At 38.7% G+C, this 22,794-nt stretch overlaps 1 protein-coding gene across 15 annotated transcripts in view; it reads right to left on the bottom strand.

Annotated features, from left to right (window-relative positions):
• Positions 1-22,794, bottom strand: part of LOC128744355 (MAP7 domain-containing protein 2) — a 366,494-nt gene that overhangs the window by 75,425 nt on the left and 268,275 nt on the right. The window contains exon 1 of one of the 15 annotated variants that reach the window (XM_053841293.1): positions 8,497-8,666. The exons of 11 other annotated variants lie outside the window; for them this stretch is intronic. The gene's annotated coding sequence lies outside the window, so the exon portion shown is untranslated. Of the gene's footprint in view, positions 1-8,328; positions 8,348-8,399; positions 8,419-8,496; positions 8,667-22,794 lie in introns of those variants that run through there. 3 more of the 15 variants (XM_053841294.1, XM_053841296.1, XM_053841295.1) reach the window with 3 other exon arrangements.

The following is a 22,794-nucleotide window of genomic DNA, read 5'->3' as shown; positions in this document are numbered from 1 at the left end:
TTTTTTTTTCTTCCATCATTCGGTGACTACAATGCAATGTGTGTCAAATTCTGATCCGCGCTTTGAATGTCTTGTCAACCATCTAAGGACGCGTGTTGCTCATTTATCTTGGCACCTGACGAGTGGTTGATGCGTTGTAGACAGAGACTACAACAGCTAGCTGAAGCCAAGCAGCAGAAACACGATTCTCAGCCAACCGAACCGAACAGGCGGCGGTACTGGTTAATTATAATTTTAATGACTATTTGAAGCTACATGCGACGTGATTGGAATAATTTACCAGTGGGAAGGAGAAATTGCGAGGCGTTTTGCTTCGCGATGGTAGGCGATATTGATTTAACCACCGTGGATGTTGTTTTTTTTCTCGCTTCGTTGGCTTGAATATCAATAGGTATATCTTCCGATCGTACTGCAAAAGCGCTGTACTGTGTCGTTACATACGAAGAAGAAAACTAGATTCGGATGGATTCAATAATCCAAAACAAAGAAATGCCAGTAGATATTTTCTTTTAAAAAAAGTATTTCAGTTTCCGTTACGCGCGTGTTGGTTGCTTATGCTTGGTGAAGTCTTGCTAGCCAATTATTTATTCTGTAATTATTGTAAATTCATACATATACAGTTTTGAGTTACACAAAAGTTTAATTTGGTGACCAAAATTTGATAGGACAAAATGATCAATTATTGTTCAAAGAAAAACATCTAGTCACAAATTTTTTTTGGGGGTAACTTCCTTTTTAGTTTTGGGTTTGATCATCAAACAACTATGCATATATGCCAGTCGAATCAGATGTGTATAGAATTTTTCTCATGGGACTTGCGTGATAATGCCAAAAAGAGACCATAAATATGAAAGCTATATCTGCAGTTGTTTAAATAAGCGGTAGAATGAAAAATTTTGCTCTCCGTTTTCTGAAAGACGCAGAAATTCAAAATTACTGTCCAGGATTGAGCCGAAGAGTTCCAGAATCAGTTTTTACACAAATTTGTATTTCATTAATACTTTTTTCGTGGATTAACAGCCATTCCACCATTGTCGGTATGAATGAAATTTTTCAAATAACCAGAAAAATAAATAGAAGAGAACCTAAACGGATGCCTTGCAGGACTCCACCAGTAAATTTCACGATATTCTTTTAAATTTAATTATTTAGTAGGCCTGATTTCCCGCTTGAAGGCGCCACTGGAATTTCATACTAGTGTTGTTGTCCGCGGTCACCAGCTATTCAAAATACACGAATTCATCTACCACTTCCAGTACCAGTTTGTCGCCGTCAACGGTTACCGCCCAGTTAGCATTTTCATATGTATAATTAGATTGCAACTAAAAGTTACGTATTGATATGTATCCAACAAAATCGTATTCGACGCGCAAAAGCCGCTTATCCGTACCGTATCGTATCGTATCCGAAATCGTATTTTTGTCAGCTACTAGCATTATAAACGATAGAATATCAACTTGTGCGTGCTTTATTAGGCTTTATTTGAGTAATTCTCGCTGAAACGGGGCCACTACTGACACGAGGTCTTCCAATATTGGAACTTTTGTGCTTAATTGGTTGAAAATGGTTAAAAAAATAAGAATTACACCTTTAAACTGTTAGGCCCCTTGGCGAACGAGGGGTCCACTATTTCGAGGTATCAAAAGTACAATTCTTATGTTTTAACCATTTTCAACCAATTAAGCGCAAAAGTTCCAATATTTGAAGACCTCGTGTCAGTAATGGCCCCGTTTCAGCGAGAATTACTCATTTTTCGAATCCGAATTGGTTAAGAGATATTTACGATAATTTTCGTACATTGATATACGAGTTGGTGCTGGCTGGGCGTCCGTGAAAGGCGCACGTTAGTTTCCTTCAAGCATCTTACTTTCATGTATTTGATCTTCGACGCATTTATTTTAGGCCAAATCCTCCTGGACGTCGCTTTCAGCCTGACGTAGATTGCCTTGGCCGTCGCAAAGTTCCTGGCCATGGCATCAAAGTCATCTGCAAAGCCTACGAGTTGGCTACTCTTGGTAAAAATTGTGCCTCTCCTTTCGATGCCCGCTCGTCGGATTACCCGCTCGAGAGCGATGTTGAACAGCATGCAGAATAAGTCATCACCTTGTCTCAACATTCGCCGCGTCTCAAAGAGACTCGAGATGCACACGAAATACATAATTCGATCCAGTATAGCTCTGATCAGTCGCGTCACTATATCTCGATCTCGATCGACTGTATCGTTTGCTGCTTTGAAATCAATGAAGATACGTTACGTGGGCACGTTGAACTCCCGACTTTCCTGCAAGATCTGTCGCATGGTAAAAATTTGGTCTGCAGTGGTGCGAGTCCCTATGAAGCCGGCCTGATAATTCCCTATGAACCCTTGTGCTATGAGTGACAGCAGGCGTAACAGGATCTGGGAGAGTACCTTAAAGGCGGCGTTTACCAGCGTTATGCCATTGTTGTACATGAGACAAACCACACCTTCGATATTTTGCTCCAATAGCTCCTCTTTCTTCAAAATCTTGGAAATAATCCAGTGTAGAGCCGTTGCCAGTGTTTCTCGGCCATGTTGATAAAGCTCTGTCAATAGGCGGCCCTAATCAGCGGCTTTGTTGGTCTTCAGTCGATTTTCGTTTGACTTCTTGAAGATCAAGTGCTGGGACATTACTATCTTCCATGGGCACTTTTAGGTTAACTTCCGTCCCACCTTCTGCAGCTTGGGGGTTTCACCGAAGATCTATTTCCACCTGTCGACCGACCACCTCGCACTCGTTTGTGATAAAATTTCCTCCTTCGTCCTCACACATGTCAGGTTTCGGTGTGCAGCCGTTACGAGTTTGGTTCGTCTTCTCGTAAATCGTGATCGTGGTCAACTGGTTCCTTGCTCATCGGTATTTGGCCAAGTTTTCCCTAGTGGCAATGGTCAGATAATTTTTCCAAGCAATTTTTTTCTCTGCACTGCTTATTAGCATTTTCCATCAAACTAATCAATTTGTATACTGGCTTCACACCTAGTGCTCGATAGCCCATTCAACTCTCCGATGGCCGAGCGTATTCTGCCATAACCGTCTTCCAGGTTTGAAGCACCCAACTCCTCGGAAGAAGGCAAAGCCAAACAATATTGCGAGTCGAGCGAGAAGTCAACCATGCCTACTCACACGCGAAAGAGTATGAGAAACATAGCATTCAACACTGACGCTGCACACGCAGGCGCAAAAGAAACAGCCGCCGGTGCTGTGTGCAGACATTCTGCAACCCACACACTGTGCGTGGGTCTTCCTGCGTAGCTTATCGGGGAATCAGGAGCCCGCGAGGCTGGTGGCGCACTCTACCGCTGGTGCACGAGCGACGACAGTAACTGTTAGCTAAACACACACTCGCAAAAATACGTACCAGTGCATGAAGAAATAAGAGCGGGAGGTTTAAAGGGATGCTTATGCCGACGTGCTCTTTGAGTCCGCGTGTGTGAGAAAATTAGACCACACGAGTGTGGGCTTCGCAACACTGGAGCCACATCCAGTAACGATAACATGTAACGGTCATCTATAACAACGTGGTCAATCTGGCTGTTTGTACGTTGGTCAGCTGACCTCCAGCTGGATTTGTGGATATCTTTGCGTAGAAAAAGGTGCTCCGGATCATCAGGGCTCGGAAAGCTGCGAAGTTTATAGTCAGGCTTCGTTTTGGTTTTTTTGCTCAGTAGATGCTCATTTGACTACTGCGCCTCAACGATACAGAATTCGAAAAAGTAGTGTAGAAGACAATTGTAGAGTCAATTATTATCTACAATATTGTTGAAGAAAGTATAGTTATATCTTTTGTATTTACGGCGCTATGGAGCTGTTACCCCGTTGGTAGCAAAAGGTGGCTCTTTTGGATACCAACGGGGTAGCAACCCTATAACGCCGTAAATACAAAAGATAAATCTATACTTTCTTCAACAATATTGTGGATAATCATTGACTCTACAATTGTCCTTTACACTGCTTGTTCGAATACTGTTTCGCTGAGGCGCTGCAATCAAATGAGCATCTACTGAGAAAAAAACCGAAAATGAAGCCTGGTTTATACATATCAAATTAATATCAATTTAAAAATTCAAGGTAAGTTAAGCATCAACGTCGTACAAATTTGGGCCGAAACGAAAGGTTTCAGAATTTTGTGTAGTCTTGGAAAGAAAAAACAGCTTTTTGTAAATTTCTGAAAGATCAAAAACTGACAAACAAATTTTTCTGAAAATTCTTTACAACTTTACAACATAGTTTTCCCGATTTTTTATTGCGGTTTTTCATCACGGTGTAAAAAGGGTTTTCCAGAATACATTGTTTCTGGATAGCTCAGAAAATAACTTCAAATCGTCGGTATATATTAGCATTTTCTGACTCTTGAGAGTAAATAAAATAACAGTTACGTATGAAACTGTCGAACAGAAACGGACCTAAACAAGAGCCTTGAGGCATACCAGAAGTGACCTACTTGGGTTCATGCACTCAGCGGTTCCAATTTTTTTAGGAGTTAATTTTGTTAGCAATTTAAAAAATAGAATTGAAATGTCGATGTATAAAATGCCTTTTTTCCTTGTTGGGGACCTTGAACCACTGGGACCAGTTTTTTGATCTATTGTAGTGTGTCCTCTTTTGCTGCATGCCTTTACTTATGAACAACTACTGTCATTTAGTAATTGTTATTTTAATTAAAGGCATCATCCCAACACGGTAGTATGTTGAGAATGAATTTTACTACTTTTTGAGGAGAACTAGCCCATATTTCCGAAGGCTCCAACAGCCCTTCATCATTTGCGCCTTTTATTGAATAATGTCGTACATTCGCACGGTACATGATGAGCACTTTCACACTCTAGATTGCAGAAACGACATCTATCATTATTAAGATTTCCTATTACCTTTAGAAGATATTTACTTGGACAAAGGCCAGTAGCCATTCCGCTCAAAAGTACTCAAATTTTTCATTGAAACATTCAATAGTTTTTGCGTGATTGAGGCGTTTGACTATTTTAATAAACCGTTTCGCATAACGGGCTGAGAGAGTATTATTCCAGTTCAATATGACCTGATTTTCTTCCAATTTTTTCAGTTCCATTTTGCACGTACTATTGGATACCCCACAAAAAGGTCATGGGCCTACAAATTCCATAGCAGATCCAGATCTGGTTAACTGCTCTTTCATTACCTTCTATATCACAGTGCCCGGGAACCCAAAAAAAGGTTTACATAGTAAAAAAGCAAAGCCATGGGTTTAAACGTCCTGTTGAGAACGTAACCCTTCTTTATCGACAGACTTCGCAGCCGGTTATTAGAGTACAGGACAATTACGGGGCTACTGCAACGATTCTACAGACTCTATAGCAGCACCTCCGAGGAGAGATTCGAACATACGACGACTGGCTTGTTAGTTATTTTCTCTTCAAGCAGATTGAAGTACATTCTAGAATGGCATATATTTCGATTTGAAAGACCGTTGGCCATTTGCCCATTGCCACTGACCTATTCAGTCCAGGACCAGTAATACCAGCCGAGTAATACTCGGCCTGCCAATTTCGAACCACCAGTGTAAAAAATTATTGAACCAACTCTGACAAAGGGCCCCCTCGTTCCCATTCACTACAATCTGGTTCATGGATGCTAAATAAATGGTCAAAATCGTATTTTTTCTTCATTAGATCTTCAGTTTAAAAAATAAGAGAATTAATTTCACATTCCTTTAAGATACTTATATGGCCTTTTAGATCACCACTGAAAAGATCTTTAGTGATAAAATGCCTTACTAAAGTCCATATAAAGAGCTTTTATGCGGTTTCCCTTATTCGTTGCATTCAGTGAATAGCTCGGTAAGATTTGTATGTCAGGCGTCGTCCGACACAAGTGAACGTTTTACTAGCGTCGCTTGTATAATTCGAGTAAATTTTGATTAAGAAGAATATTTTTTGTTGACAATTAATTGCCTCAAAATGTTTTAGAAGCTTTTTGAGAATTTCCCAGATTTCAGTAAAATGGTAAATAGCTAAACCAATGGAACAGTGAGTTTCACCGTTAGGTCCAGGATCTTTGAGCTTTTCTTAAAACCTGGCACATTGGTTAACACATATCAATATCTCTCGAAGACTACGTCTCATTACGAGATTTTAAACTTACGTTAGTCTTACAAAGTTATGAGATCAAAATTACGTTTCATTACGCTCCTTGAGCCAGTACCACACTGCATTTTAGCTCCGGATAGAAGCTTCATCGTCGGTAAAGTAGGGTTGAGCACAAATGAAAGACGTAGAGAAGCTTGACAAAACGTCCAAAACAATTATATTTACGTATGTGTATGTTTTTAATTTGTAGTATAAAGTAGTTCTAAATTGGATTCCGTCAGCGTTAGTAATACGATTTTTGATTCATCTCGACGATCATTGCTGTCGGTTCATGCGGCTACACAATTAAGTGTTGGATATCAGCTATCTTGGAATGCAAATTAATTGAAATTGAATAATAATTCAGACCTTCGCACGATAGGAATAAATTAATGAATTTCAAATTTGCCTCATAGCAACAATCCCCAGTTTCTTTTCAAGCTTGGTTGAAATGTTTGATACTGAAAATAAAACAAGTGAGATGAGAGAGAAACTCAGATTCAATTATTTGTTTCGGCAATGTTGGACCCCCTATCTATAACAAAAGCCAATTTGTTCTTTTGTCCCAGTTGAGGTCAAGCTTTTACATAATATCTAACATAGATAAATCGTCCAGCTTCAATCATTTGAGCATTTGACCCTTTTTCATCACCGACATCATCATCATTAAAACCTCACATTGCATCATGAAATTGTCTAAAGCACACTTAACACCGCAGGTAAATTTGGACCACAAGATGACAAGTCTAGACAAGCTCAGAGCTTCAACCAATCTAGGTATCTCACAAAGTACGAAAGTGAAAAAGATGCGATTAACATCACTTCACCGGGAGACAGGTAAATGCGACAAAAATTCATGAAGCATAAATCATGCAGCCTATCCAAGTCATCTTTTGGCCACCCAGCACGCCATGTCGCGTGGTCTGGTCGATCGATGGGCAGGCACCGGTCGGTCCGAGCACTGCACTGCACAGGTACAACAACAATAAACACGCTAAACGCCGAAGTAAACCTCAGCAGCCAGACACACTCTGAATCCTCCAGTTTCTGGTTGAATCATTCGATCTCAAACTGTCAGGAAGTGTCTTCGAGAGCAGGAAAAAACAGCAAAATGTGTGCCATGGATGGAAGGTTGACTGAAATCCATAAAAATGGGTGATAAATGCCGGGAGAATGATTTGTAAACAAACGAGCAAAAGTCCCAAAAGCGTGAGCCGTGCAATTAACCTCGCACCTTGTGCCGTGTCTTGAAACAACAGTATAAAGTTAAATTGTTGTTGTTGTTGAGATGTGATATAACAATTATGATCTTTGACTTGTGACTTTTGTGCTCTGTCTTTGTAACTGCCAAGGTGATCGCCATGTTGATTTTACTACTGCTTCTGGCTGATCGTGTCTCGGCAACATTGGACGGAAAATGAGTTTTCCGCTCTCCATTTAAGGATCCGAATTCTTGAATAACTCAACTATGTACGAACTCAGCCGGGTCGGCGTGGTTGGGGCGTCATGAGCTACAAGCTCAGCCCATAAGTGGTGCATGACCGATGACTGATAGGCAATTAGTCAGCCACACTTATACGTTTGAAAATTGTTAACTCAAAAGGCCGGCAGGTTTCCATCTAGGGCCTGCTGCTGTTTGCAATAGTATTCATCGGAATGAACCAATACTTCATGAATGACAAGAAGCTCACGACGCGGTGGATCGGCCGTGGGCGATCCGCTGATTGTTGGTTTAGCGAATCGATGACGCGACGGGAGTAAGCCGAAAGTAGCGCGGCAGGCAGGCCAAGCACGTCAGGGATGTAGAGGTATACATATTTGCATCAAACTGAGCGCAATCGCGTATAGTTGAAAACGATACGATGGAATTTGTGGGGGCTGAAGAACTTTGGCTTAGTATCAAGATTATCAAGCCACCTTCACAGCACAGCTGGTGTTGCCTTTACAATGGGTTGCTCGTACAACGAACGACCTTGAGCTAAGTTGGATTCTTCCTAGGTTTGTCCGGTTTGTCGGGTCTACAGTTCAAAGTTGTCTGATTTTGCTTGTGTGTTGTTGACATCACTTATAATAAAAACATTCAGTTGCAATCGATCATATCAAATCTTTCGCAATTAACAGAATTGCTTTAGCCTGGCTCAACAATAAATTTATTTTTTCACCGATCATCGCCAACGTTTTAATTCTTATCTTATCAACTGACTAACACAACCGTTTCACTGCAATAGCTGGACAGTTCAAAGAGTAAAAAGTAACGCTTGGTATTTTATGAACTAACACCGGAAATACACAATCCATCACATCTAGGTATTTCTAATTTCAAACAAACTTTTCGAATTTACTAAACCGGATCTAAACGATTGGTTTTCACGCACACGAACTGTATGTATACTTATTTTTCACGCACGTGTACCGGTTTCACAGGCGGAACCAAAACACAAAAGCAAACAAAAATGACGTGAATCGTCCGACTTCGACGACGACGCAGCGCGCTGAACGTAGTTTAGTTGCCCTGAACAACGTTCCGTTCGTTTCTGAACGGTCCGTCGCTTTGCGTAGTACTGACTCCGCCCGGCGGCGTCCGGCTTGTGCTTGTGGTATGAGAATCTCTCGATTCGGTAGACGCGACCGGCTTGCAGGAAAAAAGTTTCACGCCTTACTTACTTTACTAATACACTTGAGGACGACGACTGCTGCGTAGCGTGTAGTCTTAGTGGGAACGAACATAGTTGAGCTGTTTGTCGCTGTAAGACGAAATTAGTCGCAGCTGTGCACTGTGTGCAGTTGAGTACTAACAAAGACTACACTTGGTGGATGGAATGCAGATAAGCAAAAGTGGCGTAAATGCGGCATTCCGATAATTTTTCAGTAATGTTTGTAACACAGTAATTGGGTGGTTTGTAAACAGTTCTCTAATATTTCAATTAGCATCCTTCACGGATCTTGGCACAACTATGTAAATTGGATTCCATTTTTAGTAGATGAATAACGGAAATGCATTGACATAGTTAATGCGTCTATTTCGCTCGAAGAAAATTATTACTTATGCAACTTCTCTGCATACTTATTTGCAGCATTCTCGGCAAATTGTTTGCTAATCTCGTTTACGGTAATTTGCCAATTATTGTACGTTTCATAGTGTTTGCACCTCTTCTCGACGGTTTATTATGTTAAATGTAATTTGACAACTTCGGCTATACAATTTCAGTATATATCAAATGTAATGCTTTTTTTTCTTTAAATCAACGTGATTTTTAAAGCGTAATAATAAATTTTCTTTCTTGGGTATGAAATGGAGAGTTACCTGGAAGGAGCGTCAAACATAGCTCTGGCTCTCTCAAGCTCCCACCTGGCGCCTCCACGCAGATCTAAGTCAAATGATGAGGGTCGATGGCCTTACCCGGAAATGCTTCATGTACTTACTGAAACAGCTAAGCTAGGAGGTGCGAATTAGAGCGTCTGTTCTCCAGATGAGGGGCGGCTCACACAGTGTCTCGAAACGGGCGGCTGGATATGAAATGCTGTATCCCGCAAGCTATACCTAAGATGGCAGACCCATCAGCGAAATGTAGGTATCGCGACCCCGGTGAGGTAGTATACCGAAAACTCAATTACCACGAACAACGAACAAAGAAATTCAGGACGGAACAATCGGTATAGGACACGGCAAGGGATAAGGAAACGATTAAGGGATAACGATTGGAAACTTGGTACCTGGAATGTCCGAACTCTCCATGAACCGGCACGGGCAGGCTTGCTTGCTCGAGAGCTGCATCAACTCGGAGTGAAGATCGCTGCTATTCGGGAAGTACGGTGGCCAAATTCCGGAGAAAAGGAGTTCCGTACAGTAGACCCAATTGCAGTCACTTCTTTCAAGTACCCATCTACTACAGTGGCAGTAAAAAAGCAGAACATGGAGTCGGTTCCGTAGTGTTGGGAAAACAAAAGCAACGAGTTATTATCCCGTGGAGGCCCGTAGATGACCGTATATTCGTGTTGAAGATTAAGGGCAAATTCTTCAACTATAGCTTAATCAACTTATACGCACCGACAAATGATAAATCCGATGATGCTAAGGACGAGTTTTACGACAGGCTTGAGAGGACCTATGGAGAGTGCCCGAAACTCAACGTGAAAATCATCATCCAAATTCAATCCAAATTTTGCATGCTTCTTCGACAAAGATCAGCAAATATTTTAAAATAAAAAAACGAGAAAAAAAAAGTTCCAACTTAGAAAAAATTGCAATTGTTTATGAAAATGCACTATTTAACTTTTGTACAAACAATCGAGAGGAGGTACGGTATACCAATTTAGAAAGCTTGTGGAATAGTGAACACATCTGGTAGAAAGTCATTTTTTGATATTACAAACTATGTTTACAATCAGCATTTAAAACATAGTGATTTTTTCAGACTACAATACTTTAAAAAATCATATCTTGCGAATTCCAACAGTAGCATCGAAATAAAAAAATACGTGTCGATTTTTTTTTGAACAAAGAACGTAAAAAAATATTCCGAAGAAAAAAAAATTTCGACTGTAAATTTACCGTGGAATGATCCATATGTAAGTGGCTTTATCCACAAGTAAAACAACTTGGCAATAATGCCAATGATAATATAATGAAGAAAAGTCAAAACAAAAGCTGTGCAACAATTGGGCATGAGGTGTGCAATAATAAGATTTGAACGTTATGTTGGTGTTTAATAATTGGGTGCAGAGTTTCTATGCAAAAAACATGTTTACATGTTTTGTACGTAACGTCTTTGTTTACTATACTGCCACTGGGTAGCACTTTGTGAAAACGAAAATAGAAGTGTAACGTTTGAATGAAAGATTTCAAATGGTAATAACTGCTAAACTACTGAACGAAACTGAACAATTTATATATCGTTGGGTAGATAAAATGACCAGCAATTTTATGAAGGGGGTAAAAGGGCAATTTTATGGAGGGCGTAGGAGACCCCTTTCCCTTCTAAGAGGGGCAGAAGCCTCCCATACAAATAATATACAAATTTCCTCATAACTCGAGAACTAATCAAACAAATAGAACCAAATTTGGCATGTGGAGGTTTTTGGAGGCATGAATTTGTTTTATGACGGTTTGATACCCCTCACCGCTGTGGTAGGAGGATAAGGACTCTCATGCACATAAAACAGACCTTTTTGGCGTATGTGCCATATTTTCTACTATGTAACAAGCGGTAAGCTGTGAAAGTAAAACTAGTATAACCTTCTCGGAGCAAGAGACAGTGAATCGACACCGCTAATTTACGTGCCTGTTGCCACTCATGTCAAAGAGAAGAACATTCGAATGGCACGTCATATTTGCGATGAACGTGCTTTGGTTTTAATGTTATTTGTAACCAATGGCCCTTTTAAAGTCCACAAGCGAGTTAAAGTAAGATTATTGAAATATGTCAAGCTACGCATAATCATATTTAATACAATAATCTGTAGACTGATCATTCATCACAAGAAATTTCTATGTCTCAATGGTTGCAGGCGTTGGACTTATGAACTCCCGTCAACGAATTTTCAAAGCCATCATTGCATTCAATGAAGAATTGAATCTGAATATTTCGCTCTTCTCTTTTAAACATTTACTTAAACAATGGCACTCACAGGTTCTGATAAATATACTTATGCCAAAAATGCAGTTTAGATTAGTCTTTGATCTAATGATCTGATATAGTCCTACGTCACCCTTTCGTACAACCCTTAGGGCTGTATACCTTGTAGTTTTTTTTAATTTCAGGCAATTTCTGGCAAAGCAACAACTTTGATAGGAATGTGCTATAAATATTTTGTCTGCAAACAAAAACAAATTTCCGTAAGGAAAGGATCTATGAAGCATCCTCGATAAAAATTAATTGAAAAGTGTGCTACTTTTTGATAGAATATTTAATAACTCAATAAATATGCATCTTAGTGAAAAAGCGTCTTCACAGAAAATGTGTACTTTAGCATACTGAATAACTTTGTAGAACATTTGAAAGCAATACATAAATCGTATGAAAAGTTATTGAGTGCAATTGATTTTTAAACGCTCTTTTTAAATATATCATTATATATCGCAACCAGTGAGACATACATAGTTACTATATACAGCAAAGTAGCTTATTTCAGTATATTCTGCAACTTTTTGGATGAAATTTTTTTTAACTAGGCCATTAACAATAATTTAAAAAGATTTGGTCCTTCCGGTGTTGGGCCACTGAAGGGGGGGTCGAAAAAAAAACAAAGTGAATTTTTAATCGAACAAAAATATAATGGGTTTTAAGCATTTTTATTTTTATAAGTCTAAACATGAAACCCAAATTTATTCATAACATATTTTTTAATTCATCATTTTTTATTTAGCTGAAACTTTGCATGGCAGTTCTCCTTAAAAAATGGTGTCGTTTTTTAGTTTTATTTTCTTTTTGTTTTTTCAATAACAAAATTTTTTTTACAGTGCACATATTTTTTTAGAAACGCAATTTTATTATCCACAACTTTGCAAAAGACACTATTTCGATCAAATAAACCATTTTTCCAATATAAAATATTTAATGGATTAGCACCATTTTTGGTAAGGCCCTTTTGAAAAAGCAGTCGACATCTTAAAAAAATATTTGATATGATCAAATGACACCATTTTTTAAGGAGAACAGCTACGCAAAGTTTTAGCTAAATCAAAAATAATGAATTAAAAATATGTTATTTTTTCGTCACTTGGCGTGGATTCCCAAGTAACAATTTCAATTTTAAGGTGCACTTGAAGAGGTTTCCAGCATTTGCTGCTTAAAACCGATCTCCAAATTAGTAATTCTACAAAACTGCGATAAAACAGTCATAAAACCCTTATAAGGCGAGGGAGGCCCACACTAAAGAAGGTTCTCAAGAAAATTTCCAAAGATCCTTTTAAAACTTGTAATTCTTATCGATATCTATTTATAATGACTTCCAAGAGTCGCTTGAAACAAAAAGAAAACCGCCACAAGTGTTGATGATTTTATGGTTGTCTCTTCAAAGAACACTTGCAAGACATCATACACTTTTCATAGCCTTGAATGTTTTAAATTGACCAAGAGCTATAAGCTATAAGCATTCACAGATATTGCTATTTCGAAATCGGTATAAATGAAAATTGAAAATAAAAATGGTGACAAAAGCAGCTGCTTTGTTGCTCATAAATGAGAAATTTTTCATGACAGGCTCGGTTTGTCGATGTTTTGTGACATGAAAGTTAGAAAATTTTAACGCGCCAGTTATTTTTGCTAGATTACTGAAAAATCAAATTAATTAAAAAAAATTAATGATTTCATGAAGAAGTTGATAGCTACTAAATTTTTAACTAATTGTGGCAAAAAGGCTTTTATATGTCTAAACATTTATTTAAAAAGATAAGATCACTAATGGTATTGCATAATATCATATTTATAAGCGCCCATATGCAATTGACTACAATTTCAAAAGTAATCAAAATAGCCCTGTTCGCCATTTTTTCAATGGTTTTATCCAAATCAACCCGAAAGCGCTTATTAGACTAACATTTCTTGGACAAGACAAAGAAAATTTTTCCAAGAGCGCGATAAGTTCATCAATACTTATTGTATTCTTGAAGAAGACAAGTTGCGCTTGAATAAGAATTGTTTGAATTACTTGAGGGCACCAAGTTTTTGCAAGATAACCATTCTAGTATAAACAAACAAAACATCACGAAGTATTGACGTAACGTGTTGTTTGTGCGGTTTGGACTGCACAACAGCTCCAAGCGTTTAATTTGCAATTGGTACAACTGTTTTTAAAAATTATGCTTCAACTTCTTCAGTGCCTTCAAACATTTTCCATGTAAAGACATCTGATTTATGACCTCTATATTTAGTTTAAAAATACGAAAAGCTCTAGAGGAAACCCACACCGCCTCTGGCAAATGCATCATTACCGGCACTGTCCTTCCCCAGTTCAGTTAGTCCTGAGATCTTTATTGTTTTGTGACTTCGCTGATTGTTCATATCAAAGAGTTTTCAAAATATTACACAGATTTTCGCTTAATTTTCGTTTAAAAGATCTATATTCTTCAATTTTCTCCAGGTTTAGACGCCCATTTTGACAGATTAGTTGTTTACGTTAGAATGTTCTCATTCAAAAGTATAATTTCTCTTTCAAGAATATACGATTTTAAGAGAGTTTTATGGCAGTATTGTTAAGATAAATGAATCTTGCAGAAGAATGTCATAAGTTTTTGTCAAAACTATTGTTAAGTTTTAAGGAGCGCCGTTTTTAAGCAAAAATGAAGTATCCTTTAAAACCCCTTATAAGGTAAATTACACTTATTGATAATTTAGTTTTATGGGTGATTCTTCAAGTCTCCTTCAGCCATACTTCAGAAATGTTAGTCAAATAAGATAAAATTCACTTGAGGAGAAGCATTATAAAACCTAACAGACTTTGAAGTGCTCTGATAAAACTACTATAAGAAATGAATAAGACCAATTTGCTATTGGATTGTTACTTGGGTTCCCTCATATATTAAAAGCAATAGATTTGGTTAAAAAGTTAAATATCTAAAAATGTGCGTTTTTTAAAATTTTATTTTTTGGAATGTTAAAGGTAACAATATACACTACTTTTTCTGAAAGTTTCATTGCTGGCGAATGAAGGGCAAACAAGTTAAACTAGCTTGGCAATCCCTCCACCATGCTTTCCAATCCACTATTAGGCAACGCAAAACAAATGGGACTTCGTTGATTGGGTTAACAACCATCAATTGAAGGCAAATTACCGGAAACAGGACATTAGTATTTGGTCTAAATCTTTGTATCTGCAGGCAGAGTCAGGTTATCGTGGAGCAACTGAATGCACTCATCGCAAAAATCGCTTAACGGATAAATCGAGAAATCTTGGGGCGTGAGTAGACCAGCAGATAATGGTTTCTTATTCCTTTCGAACCTCGAAAGAATTTAGATAGAATTCAACTGTGGGTCGCAATCGAGTCTGTAGAAAGAGAATTAAATTCGATTCAGGAATCTGACTGCAAATATAATATTGCTCAGCTCTTTCAGAATAGGATAAACAATCTGGCAGAAGGTACGCTGCGCTTACAAATATTTGTTGTAACTGACATGCAGATGCAATGAAATTAGCCAAAATTATGTCTTTGGTGGACACTAAATGAAATAAGTAAGATTTCATACCGCGCATTTCAATTGAATGAAAAATTGCTCATTTCATTTCATTTCGGAATAGCTTCGGAATGCTAAATAGCTAAAGTAAATCACAATACGCGAAAAGACAATTAAAATTTAGATCACTATCATCGCAATGTTTTTAACAAAACATCAGTTCTGAACATAAAACAATAGCAGATCGAAAAATCGATCGAAGAGGGAGTTTTGTTGCACATTGTCCGAAACCGGTTTACTTTCAGGACATCATATTAGTTGAGGGTCAAGTGACATTCGTAGATAGATAGTCCCCGTTCTGTTGGAACGGGGCGGTCTGATCGGTTTTTATTGTGAAAGGAAATAACTGAAACTCCAGTAGGTAGGATGTATGTCTAATTGTCGTCCACCGACCACGGACCAGCAAATTTATTAGGGCTCAAAATCTTTCACTATTTCGTGATGCTCGCCTGAATCAAAATTTTCATAATGATAAATTTCTCTTGGTATCTAGCAATTAAATATTTATTCACCTGAAGCATACAAACGTATTATAAATGCAACATCTCTGAATTTGTGAGTATTGATAAATCATAATTCGACGACAAGACCGACAAGAGAAAAACGATGATAATGAAAGCGATTGGTAATACAAGTATAAAATTTCACAAAGCAAGAGTTGGATCGTTAAATTGAACAATTGAAAATGGTTATCTATCTATAACTAAAGGTTAGATTGAATTTTTATGAGAGGATTTCCACTTTTTACGAGAGCATGACCGTGCATCTCATTTGGCAGATTAGTCACTAATGCCTATTGTGAGCTTTTCTAGTTGCATCAATACTGGCAGCAGACAAGCAGCTTTAACCGTCCAGCTACCTTGCTAGTTTCATTTTGTTTTGCTCACAAAGTTTGCCCACAAAGTTCGACGAAAGGGCGATCTTCTCCCAACTTAGATCGGAATGTGACGAAAAACGACATTCAAGATACGACGATACCGACGAGACGACGTGTGCGAACAGAACAGAAAATATGATCTCACACGCATAGGAATTCCAACGGACGAACGAACGAACGATGGATGGCGCATTTGACTGCACTGCAGGCAGGGTAACTAACATCAACATGTACTCAGGTGTTGTCCGCTAAATAACGTTAGGTACGCCACAGTGGCAATCCAATAGCAATTAAGAATAATCGGTTTCGTGCAGTGAATAAAATAAGTACGTAGTTTATCAGAGCGGTTAGCGAACGTCAGAGCTTATTTCCAAAATGATAGATTTATGAGTATGCGGTTTGCAATGAATTGAATTGTAATGAATTGTCGTGAGGATGACATTTTCTTCTTTGTTGGTTTTCAATACATCAATACATTACCGACAGAGCAGGTAAACCAGTTAATTGGAAACTTACCTGTAAATAAAAAAGAAGAAAAAAATATTAGAGCATAATACTTAATCAATTTAATTTTTTGTGAATTAATGAACTGAGAATACAGATAAAATTAGGTTTCGACGCAGAAATCATAGCTAATGGGAAACGCCTTTGGTTAGACAACCAACAGGGCATGTCACTTCGAATGTTTTGACTGACGCAGGCATGCATCGCTTTCGACAAATATACGACGATGGAAATGTAATCATGCCACCGTTTACGGTTGTTCGTGGAAACATGGTGACTACGTAGCACATTTTCTCAAATTTGTTTTGCAAATAGTAGCAGCAAACGGAAACGATGACATCATTGACACTGAAAGTACCTACAAATCTATACGGAAGACATTAAGAGTTGTTTGCAAACCGAATGAAACAGGAGCAAAAAATCATTTCGTCAAAACAATCTGCCAAACCGCAAAATAAGAAAGTAAACCAAACAATCACGGGTCTGTTTGACGTTTGTTTGGTTTTCCCTTGCTTTGTTACTTATTGTTAGCAGAATAGAGCTATGCTGCAGGAGCGCGCTCGCATACGATTGACTATAGTAGGTATTTACAAACCATAATGGCCTATCCTCACGGTGTAAAACGCATTATTCGTTTGATTCCCATTGGGTAAGCAAATATTACTTAACAGTAGGGGAAAGTAGTCAACAGTGAAACTGCAGGAACAGTAAGAGAACGGCAATATGAAACTACACCACGTGATGCAGTTTGAGAAAAAATTAAATTTTTCAATAAAAATCATTTTCCATTGATTTTCAGCAACTAGTATAGACAAAAACACGAGGTTAATCTATCGCATAGGAACGGAGCCTTCAATCCGAAGATCCGCGTTGAGAATCGCGGCTAACAAGCTAACGGACAAACAACGTCACGTGCAGTGCATTGTAAGTCGCAAGTGCCTGTACTGTTTCGTCGTCCCGTGAGTAGAATGAGCTAGATTAAAACTTCTCAATTCGGTGATTCGATTACAATAGATCCAGGAAGAGGCACAATTTATGTTTATAAATAACCCAACCCAGCAGATGGTGGCGTTTGAAGATATGTCGCGCGCTTAATAAGGGGGTTGTGCAGCCTTCTTTTGTCCAGCGGCTCTATGGTTCAAAAGTACATTAGTACCAGCGAGTCACATGCCCTGGTGGGTGCTGTGGGTACTAATCCGGTTATAATCTCAGATTGTACTTTGGTTCGACCCATGCACCTTCCAGCATTGGACAAAAGGTAGAAGTTACAACAACTACTTATTTCCTCCTCTTCTGTTGGGTACTCTTACCACTGCGTCCATTATTTTGAACTATTGTGGTAACCGACTACTTATTTAGCGTAACTACTAATAACCTCTTACCTTTCCGGTCAATATCAGTCAAGAGCAAAAAAAATTGATGGGCAGGTTAGTCCAGCAATCATTCAGCACTACAATTCATGAATGAATTATTTTGAAGGGTCGAAAAACTGAGATAGACAAACACTGTCAGCAGTTTAGGAGTCATGTCCATGGGCTGACTCACCAAAAAAATGCCACCAGGGGTAAAACTGTATACGCTGAAAGCGTTTTATATTCGCCTTCATGTCGTTCTGTTCTGTTGCTTTCAAATGGATCGAAGAACTCGTTGGTAGGTATCATAAAAAAAATTTAAATTTTTGGGGAAAAGTGTCTCACTGTAGAAGTCTTTCCCCTATAGTGCTGGTGTACGTTCCATGTTGGCAATACAAACTATACCACTTCTAAACATAACATAAAAAAAATACTCAGATATTGTTAGCGGTGATAAAATTTTGATTAATTGTATGGTGTTATTCGTAGCAAACTATTGCGAATAGATGGATGGAGAGTAGTTCAGGTAGAAAGTATCAGATGTTAAACAGTTTAGCAGTGATAGCTGAAATACATTATTATTACTTGCAATACACCGTGAATTATGGCAAACTATAAAAAATAATTGCTTCAATGAGTGTAACCTGTGGTTTCGTTGTTCAATCATTTTATATCTTCCTTTGAAACTTCTGATCCTAACTTTTCCACCGGATTACGACAGAAAGCAGTCCAATCAAAGTACGAATAGATTTATTTCCTGATCGATACCACAGTCCATGTCTTTGTTTGTGGCAAGTGCTGGCTAAGACATCACCACCACCGGTGTGTGCGGTTGGCTGTGGTTGCCGGTGGCAATAATGTAACATTGCTTAGGGAAACCTCTTTCGAAAACTGATTGACCAACTGCATTATCGAGCTAAGCGAATCCATAGGATACACCACAGCACAGCGGGATCGAGTGAAATCATTAGCAGAGGGAGATAATTTGCTCGAAAATGCAATAATGTATTGCATTGTTGATAATCGGTGACTTCTGATGATTGATGCCAATTCGCATGTAATAGCGATGCAAAATACATGTCCACATACGGGAGCTCTGAGGGGGAGAGTTTAATTGAGCAATCATCAGCGAGGTGATTGAGGTGAAATCTCGTCTCGGGCGAGCAAGACGCTGATTATTCTGTTCGGTTGGAAGATCGATTCGCGTTTTATTGATTTATTATTTGATTATTAAATTCTAATCGATTTCCATTGCCCTGGTCAATCTTTGCTCAGCTTGCCTTAGGATGTAAGCGATAGGCCCAACAGTGCTAAATGATTTTGATAATGATAGAAATGTATGTGCGAAGGATCACTTCTATTTTATGTCACTTTGCTTGAAGTCAAATATGTGAATCGCCAAAGCACGGAGATGTTTGTTCGTTAGTGCCTTTAAATGATTGCTTGTAGTTTTCTGTAAAAAAAGTATAATTCGGCGAATTCTGCTCCGGAAGAGCGCAAGAATAGGCGTGACATGTTCCCGTGAGCTCCGATACTACCATTACAGCTATAATACTATTGACGAACCGCACGTCACGAATGCTCACGTGTTGACATGGAATGGATATGGAGCAGCAAAATTTTAGTATCTAAAAAATTTCCATACATTTTCACGACTTCTAGATTTCCCAAACACGGACGACACATGCATGTAAGAACTAGCTATTGTTCGTACATAGAATGGTCAGCACTCTACAAGAGAGCAAACAATAAAACTTTTATAACGATAGTCTTTCAAATAGACGAAAAAACAGCAGCAGAGGAAAGCAGTGAAACATAGGCACGTGAACGGGAAAGAGCGGAAAATTAGAAAAGCCGCGTGTCACTGAAGGTCATTAAATTCCTTAAGTACCAAATTAGAAAAAGAATCCAAGAACCGTGGCAGATCAATGCAGTCCGCAGCAGTTTGTCAAGAAATAATTTTAAATCTTCAGCATAAATGAGTTTACAAACTCAGGCGGGATACTGAAGCAAGCATCGTTGAAATATAAGCAAAACAGTAGCGATCCAAGATTACTCCCCTGAGGAACACCAGACAAGCTAAAACGAAGCTGTATGACACAAGGCTTGCTATTTTGACACTGAATGAACGGTCAACCGGATAAGCTTTTAACCAATCGGCAAAAAGAATAGAAACTCCAATACGTTCGATTTTAGCTAAAACGATAGGGTGATCATCGCGATCAAACGCAGCTTTCAAATCAGTGTAAATAGTGTCCACTTGCATATCACTTCCCATGTTTACAATGCAGTGGGATAGAAACTGAAGGAAATTTGACGTTGTTAACAACCAGGAAATATTCTTTGCGACAAAGATTGGTTGAATATCATACTTAGCGGAACAGTCGGAAAACTGAAGCTACTCCTCAGGTTTGTCACATTTCATGAGCCGTCACGAAGGGCATTTGCCACCTGTGTCTATAACTAGCCGGATTCAGGTTGAACATATTCGAAAAATGTTTTGCAAACCAAATGCAGTTGTAGAATAATTTGATACTGTGATGGTGGAATTTTGCCAGGGTACTGACATCTGGCCTCACCGTTGGCGTTGGCCTCGAGGTATGAAGGTGGCTTAATAAGCCAGTCGTCGTATGTTCGAATCCCGACTGGGAGAGGCTGTTAATAGAATCGTAGCAACTGACCCTGCAATTCTCCTGCACTCTAACAGTTGGCTGCGAAGTCTGTCGTATAAAAAACAGAAGGTCAAGTTTCGATAACGGAATGTTGCACCTAGGCTTTGCTTTGCTTTACTGACATGTGTATATCGTTGCTTGTAACATAAGCACTAAGAATTACATTTCAACTGTTCAACAAGCTTTTGTGCTTGGTCGATCCGTCTGTAGGCTGATTTGCTGCAGTATACTACGATGTGTGTTACGCAAATGGAAGACAATCAGAAAGCGGTTTTTGATAGAATTGACATTGGGATACTTTTGCGGAAACTGTTTCGTCATACCTCAGCGGTAGAGTACTATGTGTGTAACTCAGAACCGGTATTTTCTCGATATTTGCCAAAAAAAAATCTGAAACACCTCAAGGTAGCAACATGGGGCCTTTGTTTTTTTGTTGCTCTTCAACGATGTTGCCAAGTTTTCTATTCTTGCATTTCGCACAGCATGAAATGTATGGGATTTTAATTTTCTGATGGTTTGACAACATTTGAAAGCTGTTTGAGTTCATTTTACGGGTGACAATGAAGTTTCTATAGCATTTAATTCGCTATTATTATGATTTTTGGGGATAATAGGGCAAAATGGACCACTTCATCCGAAGTCTGCACAAGATGGGACCATCACCAATCGATTCCTTGCATTTTGACGTAGGACTTTGTTTACTATACTGGGACTGGGTAGCACTTTGTGAAAACGAAAATAGAAGTGTAACGTTTGAATGAAAGATTTCAAATGCTAATAACTACTAAACTGCTGAACGAAACTAAACAATTTATATGTCGTTGGATAGATAAAATAATTAGCAATTTTACAGAGGGGATAAGAGAGTAATTTTATGGAGGGCGTAAGAGGGGGGGCTCCCATACAAATGAAACACAAATTTTCTCAATACTCGAGAACTAATCAAGCGAATGGAACCAAATTTAGTATGTGGGGGTTTTAGAAGGCAGGATTTTTTTCTGTGGTATACTGAGACCCCTTCCCGTTCTATGAGGGGGGGCTCCCAAACAAATGAAATGCAAATTTCCTCATAAAACTCGAACTAATCAAGCAAATGGAACAAAATTTGGCATGTTGGGGTTTCAGAAGGCAAGAATTTTTTCTATGGTGAATTGAGACCCCTTCTCACTTTAGAAGGGAAGGCTCCCATAAAAATAATATACAAATTTCTTCACAACTCGAGAACTAATCAAGCAAAAGGAACCAAATTTGGCATGTGGGGGTTTTAGGAGGTAAGTATTTTTTCCACAGTGTACTGAGACCCCTTCCCCTTCTGAGGGGGGGGGACTGCCGTACAAATGAAATTTAAATTTCTTCATAACTCTATAACTAATCAAGCAAATGTAACCAAATTTGGCATGTGGGGGTTTTAGAAGGCAGGATTTTTTTCTATGGTATACTGAGACCCCTTCCCCTTCTATGAGGGGGGGCTCCCATCCAAATCTATACCTATAAAGAAGGATTTCTGTCTGTCTGTCTGTCTGTCTGTCTGTCTGTCCGTATGTTCCTTATAGAATCGAAGACTACTGAACCAAAAGGCATGAAAATATGCATTTAGAGGTTTTTTGGGGCCAGGAAAGGTTTTAGTGATGGTTAGAAATCCCTCCCCCCACTAAGAGGGGGGGCTCCCATACAAATGAAACACAAATTTCTGCATAACTCGACAACTAATCAAGCAAATAGAACAAAATTTGGCATGTGGGTGTTTTCCGTGACAAGAATTTATTCTATGGTAAATTGAGACCCCTCCCCTCTTTATAAGGGGAATTATAACTCCTCTCCTCTTTAAAAGGGGGGGCTTCCATACAAATTTCCTCATAACTCGAGAACTAATCAAGCAAATGGAACCAAATTTGGCATGTGAAGGTTTTCGAGGGCAAGAATATTTTCTATAGTAAATTAGGACCCCTCCCCACTTTAAGAGGGGGGGCTCCTGTATCAAAGAAACACAATTTTTCTCATAACTCGAGAAGTAATTAAGCAAATGGAACCAAATTTGGCATGTGGGTGTTTTTGGAGACAAAATTTTTTTCTATGATGAATTGGGACCCCTCCC

The sequence above is a fragment of the Sabethes cyaneus genome, chromosome 3 (assembly GCF_943734655.1).
Source record: "Sabethes cyaneus chromosome 3, idSabCyanKW18_F2, whole genome shotgun sequence".
Taxonomy (NCBI): Eukaryota; Metazoa; Arthropoda; class Insecta; order Diptera; family Culicidae; genus Sabethes; species Sabethes cyaneus.
The sequence above is the reverse complement of the archived record's forward strand: the minus strand, read 5'-3'. Positions and strand labels throughout refer to the sequence as shown.